Source organism: Rattus rattus, chromosome 1 (assembly GCF_011064425.1).
Source record: "Rattus rattus isolate New Zealand chromosome 1, Rrattus_CSIRO_v1, whole genome shotgun sequence".
Taxonomy (NCBI): Eukaryota; Metazoa; Chordata; class Mammalia; order Rodentia; family Muridae; genus Rattus; species Rattus rattus.
This window is the reverse complement of record NC_046154.1, coordinates 20,920,535-20,933,330: the sequence shown is the minus strand read 5'-3', so window position 1 is coordinate 20,933,330 and position 12,796 is coordinate 20,920,535.

Genomic DNA, 12,796 nt, shown 5'->3' with positions numbered 1-12,796 from the left:
CCCAGCACCGCACAGGGTGCCAGCCAGCAACCCAGAGGCTTAGCCTAGCGTATGGCCAGGCAAGCTCGGCACATGCCCTGGCTTCGCCATGAGCCGCCATTCCTGAGATTCGCCATCTTGCTTCCTCTTCATCTCTGAGAAAAGCTGTGCTCCCGGTCTCTGTCCTAATTTTATCCTGTGGCTGTGACCAGAAGCAGCATGGGAGAAGAAAGAGGTTCTTTGGCTTCCGTCCCTTCCTACAGGGACGTCAAGGTGGAAATCTGCAGCATCACATCCACGTCTAAGAGCAGAGAGACCAACACAGCTGTGCTGCCTGCTTGCTACTATGGATGCTCCACTAACTTTCTTCACTCTTAAAGTCAAGGGTCCAGCCTATGCAATGGTGTTGCCCACATGCGGGGTGAGCCATTCCACCTCCATTAGCCATTAAGACAATCTTCTAGATACATCCTCCCAGGCCGGTCTAGATAATCCCTCAACTGGGGTTCTGGTCCCAGGTTTCTACAATACCAAAGCCACTCTGAGCTCTGGAGTGCTGGCCTTCGCTCCCCAGGACTAGACCACATCTCTAGGTTAATGAATCATTGATGAAGTCCTGCTGAGGATAAGGGTGCCCAGATACATGGACTTGGGGGTCTTCTGGGTAATTTACTTCCCAGGGCCACTGCTGGCACATTCCCATGATGCCCTGGTCTCTCAGGAAAAGCACAGCCTTGCCTCCAAAGTGAGGCTCAGTCCCATGTTTACAGGGCAACCTTGGTGACAAGGACTTGTGGGTCACATTAGCCCCTGGAGAGGGAGGGGCCCCAACCAGGCCTACTGAGCCCCCTGCGTTACACTCGCCTTGCAGACTTTGCCGGTGCCCCCCAATTCCACATTTTAGATGAGAGACTGCACCAGGCCACCCAGCATCTCAGAGATCTGACGACAGCAAAGTCCTAAGTGTTCACGGTCACCCAGCCTTTCCTGACCTGTCTCAAATGAGGGGACTAAGGCTCTTGGAAGGAACAGTTCTGGTCTAAGAGCCACAGCCCCACAGCAGCCCACGGGTTCTCTCTATCATCCGCTCTACCCTAAGGTCTAGAAGGGGTAGCCACAACCTTACTACCTCCACACCTCACGCGTGCCCGGTGTCTAAACCTTGACCTTCAGGCCCAGGTTCCAGGTAAGCCCATGAGGGGCTGCGAGCGTGACCCTGCAGAAGAGCTGTCCTGCCCCCATCTATGTCCCCAAGCAGGCAGGCTGGCCAGCCACAGACAGACCCGCGCAGCCGCCCCATCTATTTTCTCCTCCTCACTTTGCATCATCCTAGATTCCAAAATAAACTTCCCCCAAACCAGTGGAGCTCCTTCTGGACTGGGAGCCCTCTGTGAGAGCCCCCTCCAGCCCCTGCCCCCACTTCAACCCAGGCAGAGCCACCAAACCCAGCCTGGCCCCTTGGCTGCCTCTGGCCTTGATTTAGAAGCAGCTGCTCCTGCCCCGACTGGTTTCTGACACTCCAGTGCCGGGTGTCTGCATCTGCGGGGACGCCCGGCTGGGCATCTGTGTACAGGAGTCCTGGCTGGAGGCTGAGGAAGCAGGCCCCGCCTCCATCTGACCACACGTGAGTGCACACACACACACACACACACACACACACACACACAGACACACACACAGACACACACACAGACACACACATACACACACACACACACACAGACACACACACACACACACACACACACACACACACACACACACACACACACACACACACACACACACACACACACAGACACACACACACACACACACACACACACACACACACACACACACACACACACACACACACACACACCACCACCCACCCACACACACACACACACACACACACACACACACACACACACACACACACACACACACACACACACACACACAGACACACACACACATACACACACATACACAAACAGACACACACACAGACACACACACATACACAAACAGACACACACACAGACACACACACATATACACACACAGACACACACACACACAGACACACACACACACACACACACACACACACACACATACACAGATACACACACGCACGTATGCATAGAGACTTCCTCCAAGGTTTTGCTTGAGTTGGTGAGGTGGGGCTTCATCCTTCTCTTAGCTCCCAGCCCAGCCCTGGCTTCCCTGTCCAGCTCCGTCATGTGACACCCCCCTCCTCACTTGCTCATCACCACCCTTGACCCCCTTCTATCCCCAGACCCATCCTAGCACCTCATCGACAAACCTGGCTCTCAACATTCTCCAAACTCACCATCCCAGTCCCTCAGTCTGAGGTGCAAGTGTCACCTCTTCCAGGAAGTCCTCCTAACCAGCACAGGGAAACAAGTGGTCTAAGCCAGCCTACCTTCTACCTCAAAAGCCAAGGGGAGCTCAGAGGTCACAAGGCAGCAGGGGACAGGGCTATCATTCCACAGGCTCCTCTTTGTCCCTGGCTGGGATCCTACAGACACAGGACAGTCATCACGTGCCCAGCAGGACCTGCTCCTTCACCCAGGGCCAAAGAGGGTCATTAGTCCATCCTCCTGACACAAAGGCCAAGGTCATTTAATTCACTGATGAATTAAAGAATTTAATTCAAGAAATAAAGCTGCAGCTCAATGTTTGATCTTGTGAGCTGTCGGCTCCCCAGACCAGATGTTCAAAAGACCATTCATTTCTTCTGAGGTCTTTTCACAAGGCAAGATGAAAGTGGAACCATTGCTCCCTGGGAATGTATCTATTCCTGTTTGAAAAGATCCCAGGCTGGCAAGATGGCTCAGTGGGTAATGGAGCTTGCTGCCAAATCTGCTGGCCTGACCTTCATCCTCGATGACCCAGCCGATAGGAGAGAACTGACTCCTGACCTCTCCACTTGCACCATGGTATACACACACACACACACACATGCACACACATACACACATACATGCATACACACACACACATGCACGCACATGCAAGCACTCACGCACTCACGCACACATGCATGCGCAGGCACATGCACATAAATAATTCACTAAATAAATAAGTGAATGAATGGGTGAGTAGCTAAGTGTCGATCCCAGTCATCGAGAGGCTGAGGCAGGAATATTACACACTCGTGTCTAAAAGCAAAAAAGGAAAACCCAACCAGCAAGGCGGTAAGTTAAGCATCTTTCCCAGTAGAAGGAGACAGCAAGTGCAAAGGGCTAGGGGGGGAGACAGCGGACAGGATCAATGACTGCCAACCACACGGCCCTCAAGGAACAGGCTAGAGCCAGTCTCCAAGCTGACTAACCACAGGGCCTTTGCATGTGCTTCTAGGTGGCTTTCAGCCGTGTGACAGACTGCGTCACACAGTCTGCTCAGGAATGACCGAGAAAGCTAAGTCCTCCACGGAACACCTTAGCAGTTCGTTTTCTTTAAGAGACTAAGACAGACAAGGACTGGGGAGGTGATTCGTTCAGCCAAGTGCCTGTAGACAAACACGAAGGCCTCGGCTTCGCCCCAGCACCCACATAACAGCAGCTGACACCCAAACCTCAAGGCTGAGAGGCTGAGACAGACAGAGAGCTCTGTTCAGGTTCAAGGAGACCCCATCTCAAAGAGCAGAGTGGAGAGGGACTGGAGTCAGCCAAGAGCCATTGCTGTCGCCCACGCTGTGAACTCGGCAGAAATGTTCCTCTACAAGTTACATTTTTCTAGGACACTCCAGGCTGCAGCTCCCACGGCTGCCTGCATCCCTCTGGGTAGTCACCACGGACTGGCTTTCCCTGATTTCCTTCCTTAAAGCAAATGTGAATCAGGTTCACATCGGCCACGTTGGCCACGAGCATCCTTCATGTGCTGCCTGTTTAGAAAGGGCGAGTCTGGGAGGCCACTTGTCCCCTTGAAACACTTCCTCCCAGGTGGGGTCCCACCGAACACAGTTGTCCTGACAGTAGCTTACACAAAATCATCCTGCACCCATGGGACACAGCCCTGGAGGAGTCTGTGCCCCCCAATGTCCCTCTACTGACTGCCCTAAGGGGTGGAGCCCACGGGAATTGGCATCCAGGATTGGATGCAGTCTGATGGACCAAAAAGGAAGGTACGGCTCTCAGAGAGAGGCTCACACCCATGACTGTAGGCTAGGGCAGTGGATGAGACCCCACACATGCCAGAGGAGGTGCACAGGGAGACCACAGGCTAAAGGGGACACCCTGTGCCCTGACCTCCAAGAGCTTCCCCAGCCGAGGCCCAGTGGAAGGACCCAGATATTCTCCACAGGGACTGGGGACAGATGCCCAGGAGAAGTATCGAAAAAATACTCTTTGCTTATAGCCATGTCACTTAGCCCGCAGGTCCAAGAATCCTGTGCTCCTGAGTTAGTTGGCTCATTTTTCTCCCAGGGCAGGGTTACACAGCCATCCAAGTGTAAAACCCTGGTGTGAAACCCAGAAGGCAAATATGGAATGCCCTGGGTGGTGAGAGCCAATCAGAAATGTGACCGCTCTTCCCAAACAGCAAAAGATGTCACAATGCGTGCGCTGAACCTATACAATGGAACAAAAACACAAAATTCAAAAACGCTTTTTCCATGAGTTCATATTGCCACAAAATTTTCTGCCACGGGACTTTGAAAATCCAAGTTAGGGAGGCAGCCACTGGGGTAGGTAGCATGCTTGCCTACCATACACAAAAGCCTGGGTCCGTCTCCAGGAACACATGAACTGGGAATGGTGGCACGTGCGTGTGAAGGCAGGAGGATCGGAGGTTCAAGGTTATCCTTGACTACGCAGAGAGATAGAGGGCAGCCTGGGCTACAGGACACCATCTCTAAATAAAGATCAGTTGCTAAACCCAGCTCTGTCTACAAATCTGAAGGTGATGCTGAAGCCATTAAAAAAAAAAATTAGAACACACGCAGGGGACGAGGAAGAAGGACATGCTAGCCAACATCACAGCAGGCATCTAGAGCAGGGACCCTTGGGTCAGCGAGCACTCTGCAGACACCAAGGGTATAAAACAGCCCTGGGTAGGTGCTGATTAGGAAAAATTACAGCCCATAGCAAGTTCATGGAGGGTACAGGAGGACCCAAGTTCAAAGCCAGCCTGGGTTATGAAGTGAAATCATGGGGGGGGGGGTGCACATAGCAAGCAAATGTCAATGTCACTGTGTCTCTTGTCTGGGTCCTGATAAGACTGTCATCTGTTAAAAGGTGTATTTAATGACTTAGGGCGTCTGATAAGTGTGGTAGCCTCTGTTCCCATGAGCACAGACAGGCGTCTGGAATGGTGGTATCTCGCCAGTCCTATAGCATGGTATAAATATTCTCATCAGAGTTCCAAGCAATCACCAGGCTATCAGCGAAGTGGGAGCCCAGCACAGACAGGTCTAAGCTGCCAGAGCTGGTTCTGGCAGCCTCGGGTTCTGAAGACGTACAAGAGAGACAGCAAGAGGCTTGGCAGGTATTGTGAAATAACCATCCAAGGTTACCTTTAATGTTTTTAATGATGTGTATGTGGGCCCCGGCCAAGGTTTTTAAAACTAGAGGAGAGGCTCAAGGATGCTCGGCAGTTAAGGATACTTTACCTTTGCAGACAGTTCTCAGCGCCCATGTGGGGTGGCTTAAACCACCTGTAACTCCAGTTCCAGAAGGATCCAGGGCTTCCGGCCTCCACAGGCATTTGCACTAATGTCTCCACACACACAATCATGGACAGGGAGGGAGTTTAAAACAAAGGAAATCTTTTAAAAAATGAAATAAAGCCAGAGAGGCAACCAGGTGTGGGTGACACATGCCTGCAATCCCAACACGTGAGAAACTGAGGCAGAAAGACATCTGTGAGCTGAAGGCTAGCCTGGGCTACGTGGTGAGCTCCAGGACAATCTAGGCTACAGAGGCAGACCTTATCTCAAAATAAAAGTTACCAAAAAGCAATCAACTGGTGGTGGTGGTGCACACCTTTAATCCCAGCACTCGGGAGACAGAGACAGGGGGGATCTCTGAGTTTGAGGCCAGCTTGGTCTACAGAGTGAGTTCCAGGACAGCCAGGGCTACACAGAGAAACCCTGTCTCAATAAAATAATCATAATCATAATCATAATCATAATCAGACAGAAGGAAACCTTGATCACTTTTGAGTTTGGATGATTGCTATGTAGGCTTTATTTACAAATGCTCTTTTCTGTTGTATGTACTTGAATATTCTCATAATAAGAAATTTAGAGTCGGGGCTGGAGAGATGGCTCAGCGGTTAAGAGCATTGACTGCTCTTCCAAAGGTCCCGAGTTCAATTCCCAGCAACCACATGGTGGCTCACAACCATCTGTAATGGGATCCGATGCCCTCTTCTGGTGTGTCTGAAGACAGCTGCAGTGTACTCACATACATAAAAATAAATAAATCTTTATCAAAAAAGAAATTTAGACCCATAACCACCTCTCATATACGTAGGAGAGAAGCCTCCATTCTAAGAATTCTAGTCACGCCCATTGACCCCTTGACCTGTGGGACCTCACTTCCTCTATGGTCTGAGAGGGAAAGACAGGAACCATGGAGACGGCAATCAACGAGCTAAATCCATCTTCCAGTCCTCGGGGGGTTCTAACCGAGATTCTCCCTGGTTCTGTGACCCTGTGGCAGAAGAGACATCATCTGGACCGTGGAAAGATGGCTTCCAGAAGGTATCATCTGGAGCCTGACTGGACACTGTCGGGTACCACCTGCCAGGATGTGGTTGGTGTTGGGCAACTCTCCCCAACTCCAAGCCTTGATTTCCTGGTTAGTGGCCGGAAGTTATTGGCAGTTACTTCTGAAGATTGAGGGCTGAGTTGGCCCAGCTTCTTCTCTCAGAACTGACATTTGGGGAAATGGTAATCCCGAGGGCCCTATCCTGAGGGCCCTTTTTGGGGCTGCAGGACTAGGGATGGAGCTCTGTTGCAGACCTAGCATGTGCAGGTCTTGGGGATGGAGCTCTATTGTAGACCTACTATATGTAAGGCCCAAGGTTTGACCTATCAGCTCAAGAAAAAGAAAGTAGTCCCTGCATTAGGAACCAAATACTTCTCCCAAAACAGTAGGTCCTAGGTTGACAAATGTCCTTTTTTTTTTCCAAGAGAAATTGAGGTTCTAGCACCCTTGCAAAACTCCATCTTGAGGTGCTATCAACAAATATGAGTGTTTAAAAGTCCCGAAGGAACTGAGCCAAACCCCGCTGCAGGCCACGTGTGGCCTATAGGTGACCATGGAACAGGACAAGGGGCGGACATCCAGGGAAGCTTTACTCACTGTCCCTTAAAGCCTGGCCCATCACTCCAAAGACTTCATCCAGACCACCTCACTGGACCCCACCACAGTACTTAGGACAGATAGGGAAACTGAGGCACACACACTATACACAGGACCCCCTCTGGAACGGGGGTCAGGGCAAGACCAAATGCAAGTCTTCCCAAGAACCTGTTGTTCGGGTTTTTAGTGCCTCCGGGGGGGCCTTTAGGGCTCCAATGCCAGGCAGAGAGAGGAGCACTTGCCCGGGGCTGGCCAATGTGGCTGAGGCTGGACTGACCAGGGCTTTCTTCCCTTTCCTGGTTGGGGACCCAGGCTGGAGGAGTTTGAATGGTGCTGCTGTGCAGGTCCACCCAGCTCCACCCTGGGCAGTGAATAGGAACAGAAATAGGAACGGCTCCTCTCCTCCCACCTCCGTGAAATGCATGCACAGACACGAGAGTGTTCTTGCCCCAAGCTGAGGCCTTTACGTTCTCCACTTCAAAAATGCTTGAAATTAGGCTAAAGCCCCAGGTGCCATCCTACAGACGCTTGCTCCATTATCAGGTGCCTCCAGGACTGGGCTGCAGACGGATCTGAGCACAGGGCTTGGAGCCCTTCCCCAGGAGCTGCAGATAATGCCCACACAGGCATGTGGTTCTCGATGACTAAAACCTGGCCGACAGCTCAGTGAGCAAAGCGCCCACCTCAAAAGCAGGAGGGCCTGAGTTTGGATCCCCAGTGCCCACATAGAAGCCAGACATGGTATTTCATGTCTGTCTGTAATCTCAGCACTGGGGAAGCAGAAGCAGGTGGAGGGAGTTCCTGGGCTGGCTCATCCGCCAAATCTAGGAGCTCCTAGCTCAATAGGAAACTCCGTCTCAAAAATAGACAGGTATAGAGTTAAGAAGACACCTGCCCTCTGACCTGCACACACACACTACATACACACACTATATACACACTATACATATACATCACACACACACACACACACACACACACACACACACACACCACACACACGGTGCTGAGGGCTGGGCTAGCATTAGTAAAGCATTCGTCTAGCATTTTGGAGACCCTGAGCTCAATCCCCAGTACTGAAAACAATAATAAAATTAAATTTAATTTATTGGTTCTCTTCTTCAGTGAGTTTTAATAGTAAGATTTAAAAAAAAAATCACTCTAAAAAATGGACCACTGCACTTGGTCTTGTGCATGGGTCTGTAACCTCAGGAAGCAGGAGGATGGATGGCAAGTCCACTGCCAACATGGGCAACTTATACAAGAGGGCACGTTGGAAGGAAGGCAAAGTTGTTAAGAGTGTCTCATTCTTCCACACGACCCAAGTTCGAGTCCCAGCACCCACCCACCCACATCAGATAGCTTATGGCTGTTCGTAACTCAGGCCCCAGGAAATCGGGCACCTCTGGCCTCCACGGGCCCCAGCATTCGTGTGCCATACCCACACACATACACATAAGTAAAAATAAAATCAAAATTTAAAAATATAAAGGGGGGGTTGGGGATTTAGCTCAGTGGTAAGAGCGCTTGCCTAGCAAGTGCAAGGCCCTGGTTCGGTCCTCAGCTCTGGGAAAAAAAAGTTCAGAGCTGTCACTGTGAGACAGCTTGCACAAAGCTCTAGATTCAATCAATTAAATTCAAAAATTAAGTAAATGCTGTCAGGAGGTGGCATCCCGGGACTTGGGAGGCAGAGGTAGGTGAATCTCTGTAAGTTTGAGGTCAGCTTGCTCTACACAGTGAGTTCCAGGACAGCCAGGGCTGCATAGAGAAACCCCATCTCAAAAAACAAAAAAAAAAAAGAAAAGAAAAGAAAAGAAGGAAAGAGAAAAAAAGAAAGGGAAAAAAAGGAGAAAAGTACATACATTTAAATGGACTATGTGGAAAGTAAGGAAGAGTTTGTGTCCTGTTACATGTAAGGCACTCAAAGCTCTGAGCACAGGGAGGAACTACAGAGTCAGCTAGCAACGTCTCAGGCCCTGAGAACCAGAAACTTCCAGAATAAGCCTCCACCATCCCACACACACACACCAGCCTTTCCTTTCTAGACTGAGACAGACTAAGCCTCACTATGGACCAGGGTGGCAAAGCTGTTCTGAACTCTGCCTGTCGCACTTGCTGGTCATGGGATGTGACAAACCAAGCTTTTCATATCCAAACAGAGATGGTCATCGTAGTTCCTGGGCTGCTGGTCTGTCTGAAAGAGACCTGGACCAAGGCTTCATCCCCTGTACATATAACAACAACCATCTCCTGGGCGGACCCTGAATTAAAGTCAGAGGGGGTGGGGCTGCAGCTCAGGGGTAGAGTACTTTCCAGGTGTGTGTAGGGTCCTGGGTTCAATCTACAGGTCCAGCAAGCGAACAAAAACATAAGCCTTGGCAGTGGTTGGCTCTGATTGTGAGAGCAGGGCCAGTCTCGGTCAGTGACGTTCTTGCTTTGCCACCATGAGGACCTGAGTTCCATGCCCAGAACTCTGTTCTGTTCTGTCTTGTTTTGTTTTAAAAAAAACCAAGCATATGGTGCACAATTGAAATCCCAGCACTGGGAAGGCAGAGTCTGAGGGATCCTGGGGGCTCATTAGCCTGGCAATCTAGTCTAACTGACAAACTTCCGGACAATAAATGCCCTTGTCTCAAAAAATAAAGTAGATAACATTCCTGAGGGAGCATACTCTAAGTCTTCCTCTGCTCTCCACATGTGCGCACACACACATGTGCACACACACACACATGTGCATACATGTGTACATAAAGAGCTATTGAGGCCTGGCGGCGGGAGGTAGCTCAGTGGTAGAGCACTTGTCCAGAATGTGTGAGGCCCTGAGCTCCGTCCCCAGGACCACTAAACAAACAAAAACCTCGTGGAGGCCAAGCCCTTGGGACAATGGGTGCCCTGATATTGAAGAGCAAGTGGCCATTGAACTTTTTAACCAGTTTATGTTTGTATCTTCACGGTTGAACGGGTCTTGAAAGTTAGGAGAGCACACTTCCTCAAAGAGATTTTCTCAGTCAGCTTCCCACTGACTCAGAGGAGGCCCTCCCCTCCCTTATCACAGATCAGGGCGAGCCTCCCTGCCTTTGGCCCCTTCACCCTTCTCTCTTGGGGAAGTTCTTTCCAGCACACGGGCCTCACTCACCCCCACAGCTCCGGGTGGGGTACCTAGCCCAACACTCAGGAAGAGGAGGAGAGGGTCAGGGAATGTCACTGGAAGTCCCCAGTAGGCTCAAGCCCAAATCCCTGACTGCCAGGGCCACCACTCTGTGTTGCTTCCCCCTCTGTAAAGTGGGGCAATTAACTGTAGTCACTTCGGAATCTGTATTGCAAGGCTTCAATAGAATACATCGTCAGAGGCCTCAGAACAGTGCAGGGCACCAAGGACTCAGGGCTTCAGAACAATACAAGGCTGCCTGGTTCCATCCTGGTTTATGCCTGATCTCCCAGCAAACCTTCTGGTTGGGGTCTCCTATCTCCAATTTTAAATGTCATGATGTGCAGGCCCACAAATGGCTCATTGGTAAAGGCTCTCGCTGCTAAGCCCGATGCCCTGAGTTTGATCCCGGAACCTAACGGTAGAAGGAGAGAACTGACTGTTACAAGCTGTCCTCTGGCCTACAGGAGTGCACCGTGGCACACACACCCACACACATACACACATAAATAATGGATAAGAGAGATGGCTCCGGCCGTTAAGATTGTACAGTGCTCTAGCACAGAACCTAAGTTCAAGTCCCAGCACCAACAGTAGGCAGATTGCAGCTGCCTATAATCTCAGTCCCAGGGAGACTGGATGCCTCTTGTCCCTTGGGTTACCTGCCTTATTTGTACATATCCACATAGAGGTACCGAGTTTTAAAATAAAACCGAAATAAATATACATAGGTATTTTTCAAGATTGGTTGGAGAACGCCAGCGAGAAAAGCTTATATGAATAGCATAAAGGGCCGGCTGTAATAAGCACCCTAAACTAAGAGCCTACTGTTGTTTAATTATTTATTAATTTCACTATACTGGGTCTCCATGGTGGTTCAAAATAGCTTAGTAATTCTGAACCACCCTTAAACCTAAAAGTGGCCCTGCCCTGAACATCCCACAGTCTGGCCTTTCTCGTGATCACTGACTCTTAGAACAGAGATGGGAGAAGGTCACGAGGCCAAGGGGGTGTGGTCATCTGGAGCCTCTATCCCCTCCCCGGGTCTCGCTCTGGAGATCCAGGCCCCTAGACTTCCTTGCACGAGTGACTCTTGCTCACTTCTAGGATAGGTGAGTCTCTCTTGCAGATCCAACCCGAGCTGACTGGACCTGCTGCACACTGGCGTGTCTTGCCCTAAGACTGAGGAAAGGCCTGGGGTCAGCTTTCAGGCGGGTGGAGGGCTGGGGTGGAGAGAGAAGGGGAGACCAAGTTCGTCTATACAAGGTGAAATGTTTGCATGTGTGCATGAGAATCCGTGAAGGGGAGGGAAGGCAGAAGTGGGAAAAGGTGAGACTCGAGACCTGGCACCAGGGTCCCCTTTGTACACTTCACGGCTGCACCATGCAGGACCCATAAAGTGTGAGAAGCCCACACTCAGAGCAGCTCTGCGTGTTATTACGAAAGCGTGGGTTTTTTGTTTTTTTTTTTGAGAGCAGGCTAGAACATATTTTATCCCTCGTTTTGTTAGCTTGATTTATCACCTGCAAATATTTAGACATGTGGTACATGAACTCGCATCTGCACTTTTGCCGGGGCTCTACGGATCCCTACTACCTTCTGCCCAGTCTCGGTGCCAAATGCTTATCAAGCCTCTCCTGGGTTAACCCAGAAAACTGGAGTCAAACGTGGCCATGGTGTGGGGGTGGGCAGCCAAACTCACACAGGAGAAAACAGTTGGTTCTGCAAGGGCAGGGGCCGGGCCATTTTCTCTCCCCCTTGCTTTTAGTGAGAGGGTCTCTGGACTTTTGGTTCCCCGTTTAGACCAGGAGTTCCTCTAGCTCAGTGGGATGTAGCCTCAGGCAGGGCCAGGGGAGTCTGGACTCTATCAGTGACCTGGAGAGGGTGTGGCCCAGCCGCGGCAAAGTAACTACTAATACGGAACTGAGCCTCGGCATCAGCCTGGCATAGGTTTTTAAGAAATAACTCCACTCCATCCATTCACTCCACAAACGTGGCACCCACCCGCTCTGTGCCAGACACCAAGCTAAGGGCTGAATCTGCCTGGCGTGGGAGAAGTAAAAGAAGCGCACAGAAACCCAAGCAGAAAGCAAAGATTGGTTCCTGTGCTAAAAGGAAGCCTTCCAGTTCCTAAGCAGAAGGTCTATACAGAAAGGCGAGGGGTTCACTCAAGACCTTGCTGCCTGGAGCGCGCCAGAACCCAGGGCGATCCAGAAGCGAGGTTTCGGATTCCCGGAGTCTCAGGCCACTGTCCCAAGCTGCCCGAAGTAGAGAGGCCCCTGTCCAGCTCCGGGAAAGCTGGAGGGAGGTGAGTGCTAGGGAGGGGCCGGACCGCAGAACGCGGGGG